Source organism: Sylvia atricapilla, chromosome 11, assembly GCF_009819655.1.
Source record: "Sylvia atricapilla isolate bSylAtr1 chromosome 11, bSylAtr1.pri, whole genome shotgun sequence".
NCBI lineage: Eukaryota > Metazoa > Chordata > Aves > Passeriformes > Sylviidae > Sylvia > Sylvia atricapilla.
Genome location: NC_089150.1, coordinates 15397344 through 15413459, shown reverse-complemented (window position 1 = coordinate 15413459; position 16116 = coordinate 15397344). Strand labels below are relative to the sequence as shown.

At 49.0% G+C, this 16116-nt stretch overlaps 1 long non-coding RNA gene across 1 annotated transcript in view; it reads right to left on the bottom strand.

The window, feature by feature from the left end:
- Positions 1-15635, bottom strand: part of LOC136366168 (uncharacterized) — a 39076-nt gene extending 23441 nt beyond the window's left edge. The window contains exon 1 of the long non-coding RNA XR_010744477.1: positions 15586-15635. This is a non-coding gene — a long non-coding RNA (uncharacterized lncRNA). The remainder of the gene's footprint in view (positions 1-15585) is intronic.
- Between the last annotated feature and the right edge of the window lie 481 nt (positions 15636-16116).

Below are 16116 nucleotides of genomic sequence, written 5' to 3'. Positions count from 1 at the left end.
CTTTCCACACTTGCTGCACTGGACCCTGCACAGTAACTGCTGGCTGCTCAGAGACCGAGACATTCAGCTCTGGATGTTGCTGGTGCTAATGGCCTATTAACAGGGACCAGATTCCTGTGTGTTGTCTCCTGGAGACTGGGGCTGGGGACACCAGAGGACACCAGGGAGAGGACTGCTGTCGTGCACATACTGCCTAGAAATCCACTGCAGATAGTCTGGGCTGCAGGGATGGCTGGGGTTTGGGAATTTACTGGAGATGCTGGGGAAGAGAAACCCAACAAATTCAAAGGGCAAATTAGAAGAAGTTTTTGATAGATGAATGAAGGGAAAAAGCATCAGTGTTTCATACCTGGTTGTTTACTTGGATGTCACTAAAGATGTTGGGCAGGAGGCAGGAATCAGCTTATTTACCACTGTCTGTCTTCTGCCCAAATGCCTGAATCTCAGGAAATGCAATTTAAAAAAAAAAAAAAAAAAAACAAAAACAAAAAAAAAAAAAACAAAACAAAAAAAAACCCCACCACCTTCAGAAATTGGGAGTATGCATTTAATATTTTGTTTTCCCACGCAAAACCTTGATGAAAAGCAAAATAGTTTCCTGGTTTTGTCCCATTCTGCACTGAGGCTCTGTTGATCCCATCCATGGCAGGCCAACCTGCTCCCAAGCACACTCTGCAGTGGGGCTGCTAAACCTAAGAGATGGGCAAGGATCCGGCCCCAGAGTGAAGGAATGATCTCACAAAGGGACCCATGAACCACAGAACCAGAAAGCTTGGGAAAGACCTCCAACATCTTCCAGTCCAACCCTTCACCCAACACTGCCAAACCCCCTGAACCATATCACAACGGGCCATATCTGCTCCTCTTTTGAACACCTCCAGGGATGGTGACTCCACTACTGCCATGGGTGGCCTGTTCCAATGATTAACCACCCTTTCAGTTAAAAAATTCTGTCTGATGTCCAACCTGAACTTCCCCTGGCCCAGCCTGAGGCCATTTTCCCTTGTGAATGCAGAAGTGTCCAGAGAGCTTGCACCCAGCAGTGCTCTGGCCTGCAGTCACTGCCAGCTGCTCCCACTGAGATGCAGCAGCTCTGGGTATTTTGGAGCTTACACAAGAGCCTCAACAAACCACAAACCACAAAATGCAGAACAGGCCCATAGTGTCCCCAAGAAGTCATAACTACCTGCAAGGAAGCAGGTCTTGCTGGAGAAGGTGGTGCTGGGCACTCTCTATGAGAGCACTTTGCTCCAGCAAACTCCTCCTCTCCCTTTCAGGCAGATTATCCTGGGGTTGGAGTAAAGACACAGACAAAGAGCACAGTGCTAATTCACAGTCTGAATCCATCTGAGCCAAAGGAAACCTCTGTGGCAGCCCTGGAGAACAGAAGCTGCAAGTTCCAACTGGCCATGGGAGGGCAAACTGCTCCAAGCATTGCTGTACAGTTCAACTCCAGCACTGCTAACTTTGCTTGCAGCCAGCCTCCCTTCTTGAAAGGCAGTCCAAGCCTGCCTTCCAAGGAGTTTTAATTTAAGGGCTTGGAAATTTTGGAAGGGCTCTTATTTCAACCAGACAGAAGCTTTGGAAAAGGCAATGAGCGAAGCAGGACACTCTGGGAATGTCCTGCCACTCCCGGGCCAGCACAGGAATTCCTCTTTTCCCCAATGGCACTAACATCGAGGCAGGCCTTCAGCATAACCCAGTCAAAGCAGGCTGCTAGGAAACTGCTGGAGACAGTTAAAAATAGGGATTGTGCTGATCCAGTTAACTGCTAATGGAGAAGGCAGCGATTCCTCACTGGGGGCACATCACTGCCACTGCTCTTCTTTAGCAGTCTCTCCCCTGTGCTGCCTTGGACTGTCCCAGCTCTCTCTTGCGTTTTCCTTTATAGACTGTTTTCCTCCTAACACAGCAGAAATCAACTCCGAAGAGCCATTTTTGTGGCTGGCCTGTTTTCAGTGCATTTGCTGCCCTGCAGTCCTGATGGCAATGAGCATCAATCAACAAGGAGTGGGTACTGCAGCCCATCACCATGGAGAGGAGCAGGGTGTCAGCACAGGACCTGGAGATCACTCTGCCCAGCAGCAACCCCTGTGTCTGCACACACATCTCCACTCTATTTCATAGCCCTTTAGCACGGAAAAGCAACAAGGTGGTATCCTTGCAAATATCTTGACCTCCTTATATTTATTGTTGAATTTCAAGATGAAGATCAGAGTTTTGTGTGCATGGGCCAGTTCCCAAGGGCTTTATGTCCTTTTAGCACTCTGTATGGCCACATTATACAGCACTATCATAGCTGGAAAGTGGTGAGAATCATTAACATCATGAAAAGCCAAACTTAAGAGCAGAGTTCCAGGTCAGCCAGCGAGCCACTCACTACCCATCTGCAGACAGTACCTCTGGCAAGCACTTCTCATGGCTGCCTAATGCCTAGGATGGAGAAAAGCCTCTTTTTAATATATTTGGAAATATTTGGAGTTTAGTTAAAAAATTAGGAAGCAAGTAGACTTGTATCTACTCTCTCAAGCCAGCTGTCACTGGCACCTGAAAACCCTTGGAGGAAACAAAAGGACTTGCTCTATTTCTCTGAGGTATCATGGAGCAACTGTTGGGCAAAGCTCATGCAAATGCCATTGCTCAAATAGAGCAGCATGGAAATGCAGAGGGTTGAAGGCAAAAGGCACAGATTGCAGCCAGGTTTGGACAAGAAGCTTTCCAAGTCCAGTGATAAGAAAAGCCAGCCCGTGTCTTCCTGACCTGCTACCTTAACAAAACCTGAGCCACGAAAACTTTGAAAACTGCCAAAGTGAGCTCCTTATCTACCACCCCCTCTGTTTGTCTAGTAACAACCCACCCTGTCCAGGCACTAGGAAGGACCAAAGAGTCTGGGCTGCAGTTTCTCAGTGACCATGTGGATGTGGAGGTGCAAACCCAGTGCTGTTTCTCACAGACCTGGCAGTCCTCCCAGTGCCATAAAGAGTTTTGCTCGAGTAAGCACCCAGGAGGGTCCAGCAAGCTCCAGTAAGCACCAGCTCTGCTTGGTGAGTGGAGACCTTGCCAGAGCTGGGAAGAGAGGCACTCATGCAGAGAGGCAGCCTGGTGAGAGGTGAAACCTGCTGGCTTTCAGGCCAGGAGGGCCAGGAGAAACCAAGCAGTGACCACAAGGGCAGCTGCCCTGTGCTTGAGCTGCTCAGCTCAAATCCATCCTTCAACCCTGACAGCAAGCAGCTCAGGGCCCTGCTCATCCTGTGCTCTCACATCTGCACAGCGCCAATAGGCAGCAGGCAGCTGCTGCACTGCTGTGCATTCAGTGCTGACACCTTCGAGTGGTTTTGGGTCCTGTTTTGGTCTGCCTGGAGCTTGGCTGTGCCTGAGGGCTAAAGCCACTCAGCAGCAACACTCCCGTTTGGTGCTGGAGCCTTGGAGGCCACGTGAAGCATCATCCCCAGCACAGGTGATGAGGAAAAGCTTTCTGGGACTGAGCTTACACACCAAACCTCCAAATCACTGCCTGGGTGTGAGCACAGCAGCGCCTGGGCATTGCACACAGCTAGATCCCTGCTGTGCTGTGCTTTCCAGGGACCAGCACAGAGGAGGATGGCAGCAGGGCCCAGGGCAGCTGTTCCCCTTCACAAGCAGTGCTTTGCCACGGTTCCTGCAATGTGAGGGACCAAGCCAGGCAGGATCTTCCCATTCTACTGCTGCTCCAGCAGGAACAGGAGGTTGGGTTGACAGCACCTGATCCCAGACCACAGCTGAAGAGAATGCTTCCAGATCATTGCACAAATAATAATAGTATTAACGGAATTACAGGAAATCCTTGCTTTTCTAATTCCAATTCCAGGTTGAAAAGCAGTGTTACTAACAGGCACACATGAGCTCATCTGCTTTGATTAAAGAGCAACTCTCTAATCTCTGCCTGGACTCTGCCCTGGGTTTTAATGCCTGATTAACTCCCCCCTGCCAGGATTATTTTGCATCTTTGCATATTTTGGAGCTCTTCATTTTAGTTTATTGCTACAGACAAGGAGCTATTTGAAACAACTTCCATTTGCACTGGCAATTTAGGGCACTGTGTGTGAGTTTGTGGCTGAGTGGTGGCTGAAGCACAATTCAAGGGACTTTTAGGGCAATCTGCTTCTCAGGGAGCAAACACAGGACAGCACACTCTCAACATCAAGGAGGGTGTCACTGTGTGTCTTAGCCCTCTGGGAGACACCAGATGTCACTTCCAGAAAATCAGCAAGTTACCACCAGTTTCAGAAGTGCCTGGAAGATTGACTCCCTATCCTGAGAATATCGAGCCCTTTCATCAAAAAGAATAAAACAGATTTTAGGCTTTCCATTTTCCTGCACAACTCAAAAGTGCTGCAGAAAGCACAAAGCTTATCACATCACAGCAATTCTTCTGGCATCAAATTCTAAAATTCCTTCTAAGAAAAAACCAAAAGTGGCTAGAAAGGGTTTGGAGCCAAGAGGGTTTGCTGTGAGCAGTACCTAATGCTTTAGGTGGCCATTCTTCCACAGCTTCTCCAGTTCTCCTGTCTCCTATGTATTGCCAAATACCAGCCTTGAGGATGCATTTTTTGGGCAGCAAAGGCATTTCAACGCAGAACAACCAGGTTTACAGGGTTTAACAGGGTTACAGGGTGGGACGGGGAAAGGGAAGGAGAATGGGGTTCAGTCACTGCCTCAAGACCAAAGAAGCAAAGAGAATATTTTCACAACAGTCCCCTTAAAGGAGGAAAAAAATGTCCCTGTTAAATCAGGTAACTGGGTCACACCAGCGAGCTGATGGAACGCAAAGTCCTGAAGGATAACCATGCTTTGGGGTGGCGGGGTGGAAAGCTTCCTGCAACAGCTCAATGAGTAACAGCACCATGAAACAAAGAGCATATCAGGTGATTCATGTACAGCTCTGCAGGTGCCCACCACGCTGCAGCCACCAGAAAAGGCTCACTCGTGTTAAGGCAATTCTGCCCACAGGCTGTCCCAAACCTTCAGCATTTTTCCCTTCCTTCCTTTGTTTTTGCACGCATCCAATTATTGAGGATGTTGATAGAGAAATGGGATTTCTGGTCTCTGGAAGCCCATCTGCTGCCTCTGTTTATTTCCTGAAGTTGTCACAGCCATCTCGTAATGAATTCCAGTGTCAGGACCACAGTAGTGGCTCTTCCCCTGGGAAACACAGAGGGAAACCACCCTGATGGAGAAAACAGGCCCACAGTACCCAAAGGACCCCGAAGACATGGGAAAGAGCAGAAGGTAGCCCCGTGTTTCATGAGGCTCCCACCAATGAAGAAAAATCTGGGAAACATGATTTGCTTCAGCAACACATCCCAGCAGGCTGGAAACCTGAGGAACTGTTCTGCAAAGTGCTGCTGGAACACTGCACACTTCCAGTCCACCAGAGCCGCCCTCCCACTGGGGTCCCTGGTCGGGCCAAGAAGTCACTCTAGCTTGATGCTGATATAACCAGACCTGACTGGCCAAAGAAGGCCACAGAAACTGTCTGAGGGGATAAATCTGGCCGTGGGTTTTCAGAAGCTCAAGATCTTTGAGGTGGATTTACCCAAACCTTCCCTTGCTGTGAGCACATCACCAGAAGCCCCCGTGACTGCCTCCTACTCCTGAGCAGTGAACTCCTGGAATAAAGAACTACAGTAAAAGGGTGAAAACTACCCCTCAAAAAAGGATTAAAACAAACTCCTCTCCCACTCGTGACTGGAAGACAAGTCCTTTCTTTTAGGCTTGGTTTTACTGAGCCTTCTACATTGCTGTGAGCTCATACAGTCTTCTCCAGGTGTCTTTCTACCCATCAGCTCTGTGGCCTGGCTCTGCACCCCTGTTCTGTTCCCCTGAGGAGCTTCCAGCTGATTTCTCAAGCAGTTGGGTTCCTTGTCAACCTGTTCCTGCCTCCCTTCCCCATTAGGCTCAGTGTCCCGTAGCCAACTCAGATGTTTATCCAAAAGAGCAGGCTCTGGGTGGGCAGATCTTTCTGCCTTTCTGGGCCAGACCTAGGGCAGGAGCACATCTCACCAGGACAGAATATCCACCCAGCTGGGCACAGAGCAGACTACACACACCATTAGATGGCTGGAGAAGCCAAATTTCCCAGGGGAATTAACTGTACCACTGTTGCACATGCTGTGGAGTGGCTTAAGGGGCAGACTCAAAAGAGCAGACAAAGCAATGCTCCCCAGGACTGTGCAGAAACCTTCAAATGAGCCAGCTCACATCTGGCTTCCACCCTTTCTGCACTCCCCTTTCCTGCCTGCCTCATGCCTTGAATGTCTGTGCAGATTTTGCAAGGTTACAAGCAAGTAAAACAGAGCTTTGCTCTCCAGCTCAACACTTGGCTACACCAGCTCCAGGGAGGAGCAGGGGTTTGTTCTCAGCTCCAGTGTGCCACAGCTAAGGCTTAGCTTTAGCTAAGACGAAATAAATCTGGTCATGGCAAGTCCAGTTCAGCTGGCCTGGCTTATCCTAGAAGTCCCGAGGTGGGTTAGAGAGCTTGTACAGAGACCTCAGTCAGTCATGGTGAGTCCAGAGAGCAGACATCTCACTGGGCAAGGAGCTGGGCAGGGCCAAAACTCAAACCAGTCAGTGTCTAGATCCAAGAGTTTTGAGCTCCCTATATAAGAGAGTTTCAAACAATAAAATAGGCTGTTTGTCTTATGATAAAGAGGACCCGAGTCATGATTTCTGTCTCCCACTTATGACAGTCACATAACAGGACTGGATCTGCCTGCTCAGTCCCGCCTGCACCTCGCAGCCATAACACGTTTGTGGCAGGTGAGCTCTCCCTTTCTGAATGCTCCCAGAGGGATTGGGGCCAGTCCAGGAGCACAGGCACACTGGGGGCATTCAAACCCCCATGGAAAGCACACTGGGCTCTGCCATCCTGTCCTGCAGATTCAAGCATCAGGGCAGGCATAACATCTGACATTTCAGTTTTGCTTTCTACAAGCTTGGTGAATCAACAGGACTTACTGAAATAACCCAGGAAGAGACACAGTTAAGGTTTCCTTACAGGATGGACGCATTGCTCAACTGAGCTGTCTTTGGAGGGGCCCACATGATGAAGGAAGCACAGTGGGCTGTCCTAAGTGAAGTGCAGCTTTGGGGATGATTTACTGTCCAAAATATCAACTGAAGACATGATGCTATGCAGGAGAAAGAACAGAATCAGGGCTCCTCGTGATCCCAGCTGGCAGGATGAGCATGTGCAGTGTGGGAGAGCAAACAGACAGTGGGAGAGTGAAGTGGAGAAAATAAGGCAAATGTATGAGAGGCAGATGAGTATCATCAGTTTAACCAGCAGAACACCATCAGCTCTGATGGGCTTTGGGTCATTTAAGAAGCGGTAAAACAAAACAACAAATGAGTTTGTTTTCTTTCTTTTCTCTCTTTCTAAGCAGCATTGATAAATTCAACCCAGCTCGTGCCGGAATACACGTGGCTTCCTTTTTACTTGTGAGTTTCCCTAGTTCAAGATTATACATCTCATTTCTCCACTTTTCCAGAACAAAGACAGCACTGTTTTGTTACAGTACAGCTACTTAGTCACTGCTGAACCAAGCCAGGAAACCTGGTATGTCAGAAAAAGAATGAATAAAGGATTTGATTAGGGCAAAGGGAAGAGGGAAAGGGCAATAGATATGAGATTTGTCTTGTTGCTGCGCTCAGTTATTAGAAGCAGTGGGGACTCTGGTATTGCACTTGAAAAGTTGACAATAAAGCCTTTAATAAACCAATTATTGGCTGATATACTTTATACAAATGTAGGGACTTTGGTGGCAGCAAGGAGTTTTACACTTACTAAGTGCAGCTCTTAAGATATACTCTTTCCTAATTTCTAAAAAAGTACCATTCACAAAGCTAATATCCACCACAAAAATAGTCCTGTTCAGCTGCTGAGGACTCACTGCCTGTGTATCTCAGCAGGGCTCCGAGGCAGAAAGCACTGGATTTTTGGCCTTTTATTCCTACAGGCAGCATCGCTACTCACTTCGGTTAGAGAGCTTTCCAAACAGGAGCTGACCCATTTCTGCCTGTGGCACTGAGGGCACCTCTCCCACTAATCTCGTGTGTCAGTGTGGTGTGGTTGGAAACACTTGTCTCTGAGACAGCAGGTTAGGGCTTTGCTGAGTCCCACACACCATGTCCTTTAATGCAGTGTCAACCAAGGATAAGCCAAGGACCTAGGGCGAGGGATGATCCATTACAATTTCATGCTGGGTGGGAGCTGTATTGTTAAAAACACAGCTCCAGCTTCCAGATGAGAAGCCAAGCCTGAGCTGCCACCTGGCTGTATGTGCTCCAGGTTTGAGGAGAACGGCATACTCACATTTTCTCCCTTCTGTGGCTCAGCACGACAACGCGACTGAAACTAACGGCGATTTTAAAACTAATAAAATAAATGTGGCTGGAAAATCAGAAACAGCACAGTTTTAAAAGGGACAGCAGAGAGAAAGAAATGCATTTCCCTTGATAAAGGGAGAGGTTTCTGTCATGGGGCCGTGGAGGGCTGGGCAGAGGAGAGGCGATGGGCAGTGACATTTACACTGCGGAGACCGCTCCCGTCCTCCGCCCGCAGCGCTGCCTCCCTTCCTGCTCAGGGACACCTCCACACGGGCACCCTTCTGCAAATGGCAGTGCTGGGGATGACCTTTCATCGCTGGCAACAGCTGAGCACACGTGTGGCACTGCCCGTCCCCTCCCTGACACCAGCACCGTGCCCAGCCTCACCCGAGCACTCCTGGCCAGAGCAGCCCCTGGCCACGGCTTTGGGTCTGCATCCCTTCAGTCTTTCTGCTCTGGGTGCAGAAAGAAAGTGGGAGCAGATCTGCCAACATTCTCCAGAAATAACTCCAGTGCCATTTCTACACCAGCAACATCCTCCAGCTGCTGTGAAAGTGGTCTGGAAGGGTGTCTGGTGTTAATAAACCCACACCTTTTCACAGTAAAACACAGCGCCTCTGGGGCTCAGAGGTCTACAGAGCTTGTTTGTATACTGGAAAGCCACAAAGAATTATCCCGTCTGACTTCCCATGCATCCCAGCCTATTCATTTTCACTCAGTTGCCCAATATTTAAGATTAATTTCCCCAAAAATAAGATTATTGGCTTCTGTTGATTACACCTATCTCAAAAGAGGGACTATTAGAGTGCTTGAGACAAGGCAGCCTCTGCTGTGGGTGATTTGTCTCCAAGGCTCACTGTCCCCACTGCCAAAAACACAAGCCCTGTTGAACTTTCTTTGCTTCTGTTCCCCAGCCAGGGATGAGCTCCCCTGATTAACCTCCCAAGATCAAGGAGCCCTTCCACATCTGGTGCTTTCTCTCTGTGCAGGTACTTGGGCACAGAAGTCAAATTGCTTCTCACTTCTCTCTGCCACGGTCAGGAGGTTTCTTTTCCCTTGACGCCTGTTTTCTCTGCCTCTCCTCTCTTTTTGTGGCTCTGTGCTGTGCCTTCCCTGTTTTTTTCAGACAAGCCATTAAAAACCCAGGGGCAGGGCTGCATCCGTGGCTCACTGAACCTTGGGATGCTGCAGCCTTTAGCATCAGCACAGGGGACTTGCTGCACCAAGAGGAGCACATTTGCCAAATGAATCCACCTCCCACCAAGGTGGGTTAAAATAAAATTGAGGCTGATAAAAATGAAAAAAGAGCAAACTAAAATCAACTGGATTCTCCTTTGCTCTTGTTATCCAGGAACTTGGGAAGCCTTTCTACAAAGCCACATAAGCACTTTGCTTTAGCTGTAGCCACTTTGGGCATGTATTAGCCAGGAAAGATCTTAACACAGTTCAGAAACTGCTTCCAGCATCACTCCTGAACCAGAATCACTATCTGGCATCTTAGCAGATAAGTGCAGATACTGAATTCCTATGTGCTTTTCTGAAAATTATTTCTTAAATTATTTTAATCTGCTTACATTTTTTAGTGATCATTAATGGGCACAATTTGGTGTATTTTAGTGTGCAGTGAGGCAGCCCTGGGATGGACCAAGGAGAGTCACATTGTCCTGTACTCAGCTGCTGCAGTGGAAATCACTCCCCCCCTTCCTTGCTTCTGGAAACAGAAAAGGATCTAAGTCTCCATGGGATTTTTTTGGCCTGGAGTACAAAAACAACTAAATCTTCAGTGGGTGAAAAAGGCTTCACCTAGGAGATGTGATCCTCCTCACTAGAGACTGCCAGCACAGACAATTTGTCCTGGGGAACCATCAGAGAGGAGCTAACCGAGCATAGGTCAGAGAGAAAGATGCAATTTGAGCCTTGCTTTCTCCCTTCCCTTCCCTGCTGCCTCGTGCCAAGACTAAAAAGTCAGTTTAGATGGGATGAAGAGAAAAACACCACCAGTCCCTTTTTTCTGCCACAGTCCTTCCCTTCCCCTGAGCTCACCCCGGTGCCAAGCCGTCTCACGGGCCATGGTAGAGCTGGGGAGATTCCCTACACATCAGGTGTGTTTGAACTGAAGGTACATAGGAAGTGTCTGTCCATACGAGGACAGACACACCCCAAAAGCAGCCCTGGGTTTTGGGCATTTGTGCGTGCTCTTAAGCAGACAGATCATGTGTCTTTCCACTTGTACTAAAACCTCTACTTACCCCTCTTCAGTTAATATTGCTGTTCAGCAGGACTTTATTCCCTGAAAGACTCAGGCAGACTTCTTCACACTCTAGTTTTCAGTTGCTGCCATCTGCTTCCCTCTTCAGACCAAGCAAGAGCAAGAAGTCAATCAAGGCCACTGCAATGGCAAAAAAACCACTTTTCAATGTGGTGAGCTTGCAAACACCTTGAAAGCATGTAGAAAGAAAGGCAAGGTGTCTTCCTCCAGGCTTTCCTACAGCTGTGGTACTTCAGCCTGCCCAGCAAAGCCTCCTCAAGTTTACCCAGCCATGAGCTAATTGGGAAAGGTTTAGTACAATCACTAATAGAAGGACTGTGAAAGCAAACTAGCTTCAAAACTCAGTAAAGTCCTCGTTTAGCTGTTAATTTGCTTAACTCCACCTGAAGGATGAGATTGCCTGGACCAAAAAAATCTCCTCCCCTTATCACTTAATACTACTGCACTTTTATGTCAAAATAATATGGCAGTGGTACTATGCTCCCCTCAAGACCTGGCTCACAGCACATAAACGGTGGTTATGTGCTTACTGACGGGTATCACCACCACTCTTCTGAGTTACTTATACTGAAAAGTTGCTGGAAAAAAATTCAACAAGAGGAAGCAGCCTCCCTGATTTTGCGTCTATCCAACCAAAATGGTGCTTTTCATATAAAAACCAGGGAGCAAAAGCAGCATCCCTGGATGTTTGTACAAGTGCAGGCTGCTCAGAGCTGTGGCCCAAAAGGTTCACAGCCTGGGGGCAGAGGCTGTGATCTGGTTCTTGCCCTCCTGCATGTCCCGACTCTTTTCCACTCAGACTGTCAAGAGCACGTGTAAGGCTCCACAAATGAACATTTGTGAAACATTTTAAGATCTCGAGATAGGAGTGGCTATAAAATCCCCCAGAACTATTGATGTGCTTTATTATTTATTAATGCTGCTGTCGTCCACTTCAGCCTGGAGCTCCCGAAGTGTTTTGAACAACAAAAAGAACCACCGTGCCTAGGCAGAGCCTTGAGTTCTGCAGCAAAGTGACCTCTGTGGGCTTCAGAAGGCCATTTTCACGAGCAGTTTTGAGCGGGACAAAGCCAGCAGGGGAAAGCAAAGCAGTGAGAAAACGCCTCCTGAGATGCCAAGTCAAGCCCTGGCCGCCCAGGCCTCCTGGAGCAATGTGGGGGCTTTTGGAGGGGTCTGCTGGATGAGGCAGGGTGTCCCTCCGAGGTGACAGGTTCTGCTCTGTGGCTGTGTCACACAGCGCAGCCTTAGAACGGCAAGCCTTGCCCTTGGAGCCCCGCATCCAGGCTCAGATTAGCAGGGAGAGGCTTGTCCCGGCCGGGAGAGGTCGGGAGGGTCAGGAGGGCAGAGCAGCACCCACGACCCCTCTGGCCACAGGCCGGACCTTCCCCAGCGGGGACCCGGCCTCCAGCCGGGCCGGTTTTCTCTGCATTGTGTCTGTAATCGAAGCACAAAAGCCGCTCGTTTAAGAGGGTTTAAATGGTTAAAGGCATTTGTTTCTCTGAAAAGAGAATGAAATTGCTATTGACACCTCTATAAAAGAGAAGCTTTTCAGGCTCACTAGGAAAGCAACAGACAGGAGTCTTCCTCACTTTGTTGCCCGCAATTAGATCTGCAGCCTCCTCCTTTGCTCTTGTAAAAGGAATAGGTATCGGTGTCTTCAAAGGATGGGAAACTTAATGGCCTCATCGGCGGTTTGATGAATAATTCATCACTCTGCATTAATCGGGAAGTTAACTAAGGTCTGGAGAGAGACAGTCGTTAATGCAGAAAAACATCTTGGGGCAGTCACGCTGGGTGCTGGGTGAGGAAGGCACAGGATGGTCTCGGCACACACTGCATCCTTCAGAGAGCGCTGATGGACAGGCGCTGCCTGCGCCCAGGGCCATACACCGGGGACCTTCAAAGGAAGGTAGAGACCTCCAGGTGTGTCAGGCTCCCTTCCCTCACACAGGTGCACGCTCAGGATAAAAGGCCCTGTGTGTGTGACACCCCCCCAGGCCCCCCAGCACTGCTCAGAGCAGTCCTGGGCTGTGGCTCCACTCTGGGAGTCACCGAGCAGCACCAGGTCGTCCTTGGGCTCAGAGAACCTCAGCCCGCTCTTTGGCATGGCCAACAAGGCCACAGTGCCCACCAGCGAGTCACATCAGCTCATGCACATGCCATGGGAGGACAGCCACCTCCATCCCTGCTGCATGGATGGGGCTTGGCAATTCTAGCCAGCATTTTGGGTGTTTCCTTGGGTTCCTCTTCAAAAGCAAAGCCATTCCCTCTCTGGGCTTTCTGCAGTGCCTCCCACAGGAGCCCCTCACTGCTGCGCTGGAAAAAAAATAAATAATATTGCACATGACTCACTGGTTGTAGTGGTGAAACATGAGGAAAGAAGGTAACAGCCAAACCTGTTTAAACACATTGGCCTGACTGACGTTTTCAAGAAAACAACAGCAGAGTTGTGCCCATTGGAGCCTTCTCAGAGAAATGCTAAACATGCCATTGAAAATATCATCTGTTCAGATTCGGTTCAGATTTAATCATCCTCCATTCACCCTTTCCAAAAATAAAATGGAAAAAAAAAAAAAAAAGGGAGAAAAAGAAATCTTTCTGGCTGAAACATTTGGTTCTTGCTCAAGAATCTGGTCTGAATTTTATGAAGGTTTCCTGAAAGTGGAGATCAAGGGGCTGGTTTGGGGCTCAGAAAAAGCCCTCTGGCAGGATGAAGAAGAGAAAACTGCCAGAGACTGAGACTGATACTTTGTCATTAACTTATTGGGAACACTGCACAGGACTGTTCCTGCTAATTAAAACCAGTGGTGACCAAAGCTCATTTGCAGAGATTGGGCTTTGGCCAAACGTTTGTGTGTGGATGAGGAAATGAGATCATAAAAGTCACAACTGGGCTCCAAGCTTGGGATGTGTAATTGCCTCTCACACCTTGCTTCCCGGCCCCTCCAAATACTCCCTTTTCTAGTAAAAGTGGTAGTGCAGTTACTCATGTCTATTTTGAGCTAGTGGACCACAGAAAGGGACCAAGAAAATCCCTGCACTGGGGCTATCCTGGATTAAAACTGCTCTGAGGCTGTTTCCCCTCCAGCTGAATGTGGCTTCTCTACTTATGACTTTTGCATGCAGGATTTCTCCTCAGGTAAAAATCTGTGCCACCGTGAATTTAGCCAGAAGGATACCGAGATCTATAGGATCTGCCAGAACTAGGGCTTGGTTTACAGCTCAGAGAAGAGCAGCCCTTCCCTGCTGAGCCATGGATCCATGGGGATGCCTGAAATCCTTGTGTGTGACACTCATCTCGGAGATGGGCTCCCCACGACCTCCCCCAACCCTATGGGTGGACAACGGGCAGAGGCCCTGATGGCATTTCCCCAAAATCTGAACTTGTGGCACTCTTTTATCCATGAGGTAGGTAGGGCTGGTGGGCTGATGTGAGCAACGCCGCAGAACTGCTGCCTACTTAAATATATATATACACAGGGGAGGAAAATCCGCACTGCCTTCAGCAGATACTGTGATCTAAGTCATAATACGCCCACTGGCACGTCCACCTCCGTAAATGTTCCGTCACAAGTGTCCCCTCACAACAATACCCCTGGGTTGGAGCAGGAAAATCACGTAGCATCTCTCCTACCCTGCAGTAAGCAACGCATCCACACGCTGAGGCTGCCCCAAATACCAGGGTTTTGTTACACCAGTGTAGTTTTGCTGGGAAGTTTCTGAGACATGACCTTACATGCCATGACTTTTCCTCCAGGACTAAAGCAGTGCCTGTTTGGCACCCTCAGCCAGACCCAAATCTCTGCTGATAAAAGGTGTCCAACCGAAAGAATGTCGAACCAGTGATTAAGACAACTCATCTCCTCTAATGGTAGATCTTCTCATTTGTTTTCTTCTGAGAGGACAGAATCAAAGCCTGAATTAACTAATTCCCTCCAGCTGTACACCAACTAATTGCACTGGCTGTCTATCCTCAGCTCACTCATCCATCTGACAGCCATTACTCCTGATGTGCCTGAAAAGATGGTTTGTACACGGGGAGTGGCTCTGTCTCTTTTCCCAAGGAAACTAGCAGTCTTTGGAAAGAACCATTCTTCACCATCACAGCCTGATCTCATGACTCTTTCTCCCAGAAAACACAATGTTAAAACAGAAAATTGAGCAGAAAATATCCTATCTGAATGCTTGGGATTGCACAAGGTTTTCAAAGAGGCAGCATGTCCCCAAAATGGCATCAGCAACAAGCATGGCGCAGCAGAGCAGTAGGGACATGGGGGAAGTTTTGGAATTCCGGGTTATTTGGTGGTATCGAGATTTTTGGTGTGTTATGGGTGACTTTATGAAAGGCCACGAGAGCACAGCCCATGCCATCTCTACTGCAAAGGCTGCACTCAGGCAGGAAGGATCCTTCTGGATACTCATGAAAGCACACCTGACCCCCCTCTCTCTTCAGGGCTCTCAGAGGGGGACAGAGGGGACAGTTCTGTGTCCCTTATCTTCTGTGCATCCTCAATGACAGCATCCCTTCCAGGACTGCACATCCTGCACCCAATGGGACAAATTCCCACTGGCTTCCATGGCAGTTCCACTGTCTGCTGCCCCGACTGGGAGAAGTGACAATTCTCCTACACCTGGGGTTTCACATAGAACTGGCCCCTTCCACCAAAACAACTGCCCTGCACGTGCTGTTCCAGAGGACTGTGCAGGGCAGGCCCTGCTGATGGGTCCAGGGGGAAATCAAACTTCAGGGCATGAACTGGAGGGGTGCTGCAGCAGAGGCCAGGGACATTGGAGTCAAGCAGGGAAGAGAATGAATCCCACTGTGAAAGTGGTGTGTAGAGGAATGGGGCTGAAAATGATGGTGGTGACATCCCCCACAGTGGGAAAGGAAAGGCAAGATTGAAGGGAGGGATGGGAGAAGACAGGCAAAGATTCCAACATCAACTCACCAAAGACGTCTCCTGGACCTGCTCTGTCCTGACGTGTCCAACCTTTGGTGCTGGGACTATCTGCCCAAAGGAAAAGGGAGAAAGGTGTTCAGGACAGGCACTTCTAGGCTGGCACCTGCCTTGCCCTACTTGCACCAGAGACAGGGAGCAGTCCCTGCTCCTCTCCAAAACACAGCTCGTGAAGAGAAAGGACCCAAGGCAAGAGACACTGGGAGACACAATAAGGAAAAAGTGTGAAGGCACAGACAAAACAGTCCTTGTGCTTTATCTCCCAATTCCAGACTGCCCTGCCAAAAGAAACACAGTTATCTCCTCCTGCTCTTCCGCCACCTCTCACGGTTCTTGTGATACAGGGGAAAATCTCCAGCACTTCTGAAGCCCTCAACATGGGCCCTTCTCCCCAGAAGCCTTGTAAAACCTCCTCTGGCTCTCCACATAGCTCTGTCACCATCCTGGGTCCCACACATCCCCTCCATGTACCCCATGCTTGCTGGTGCCTAGGCCATGCTTTACTGGTTTATTTTCATCTGC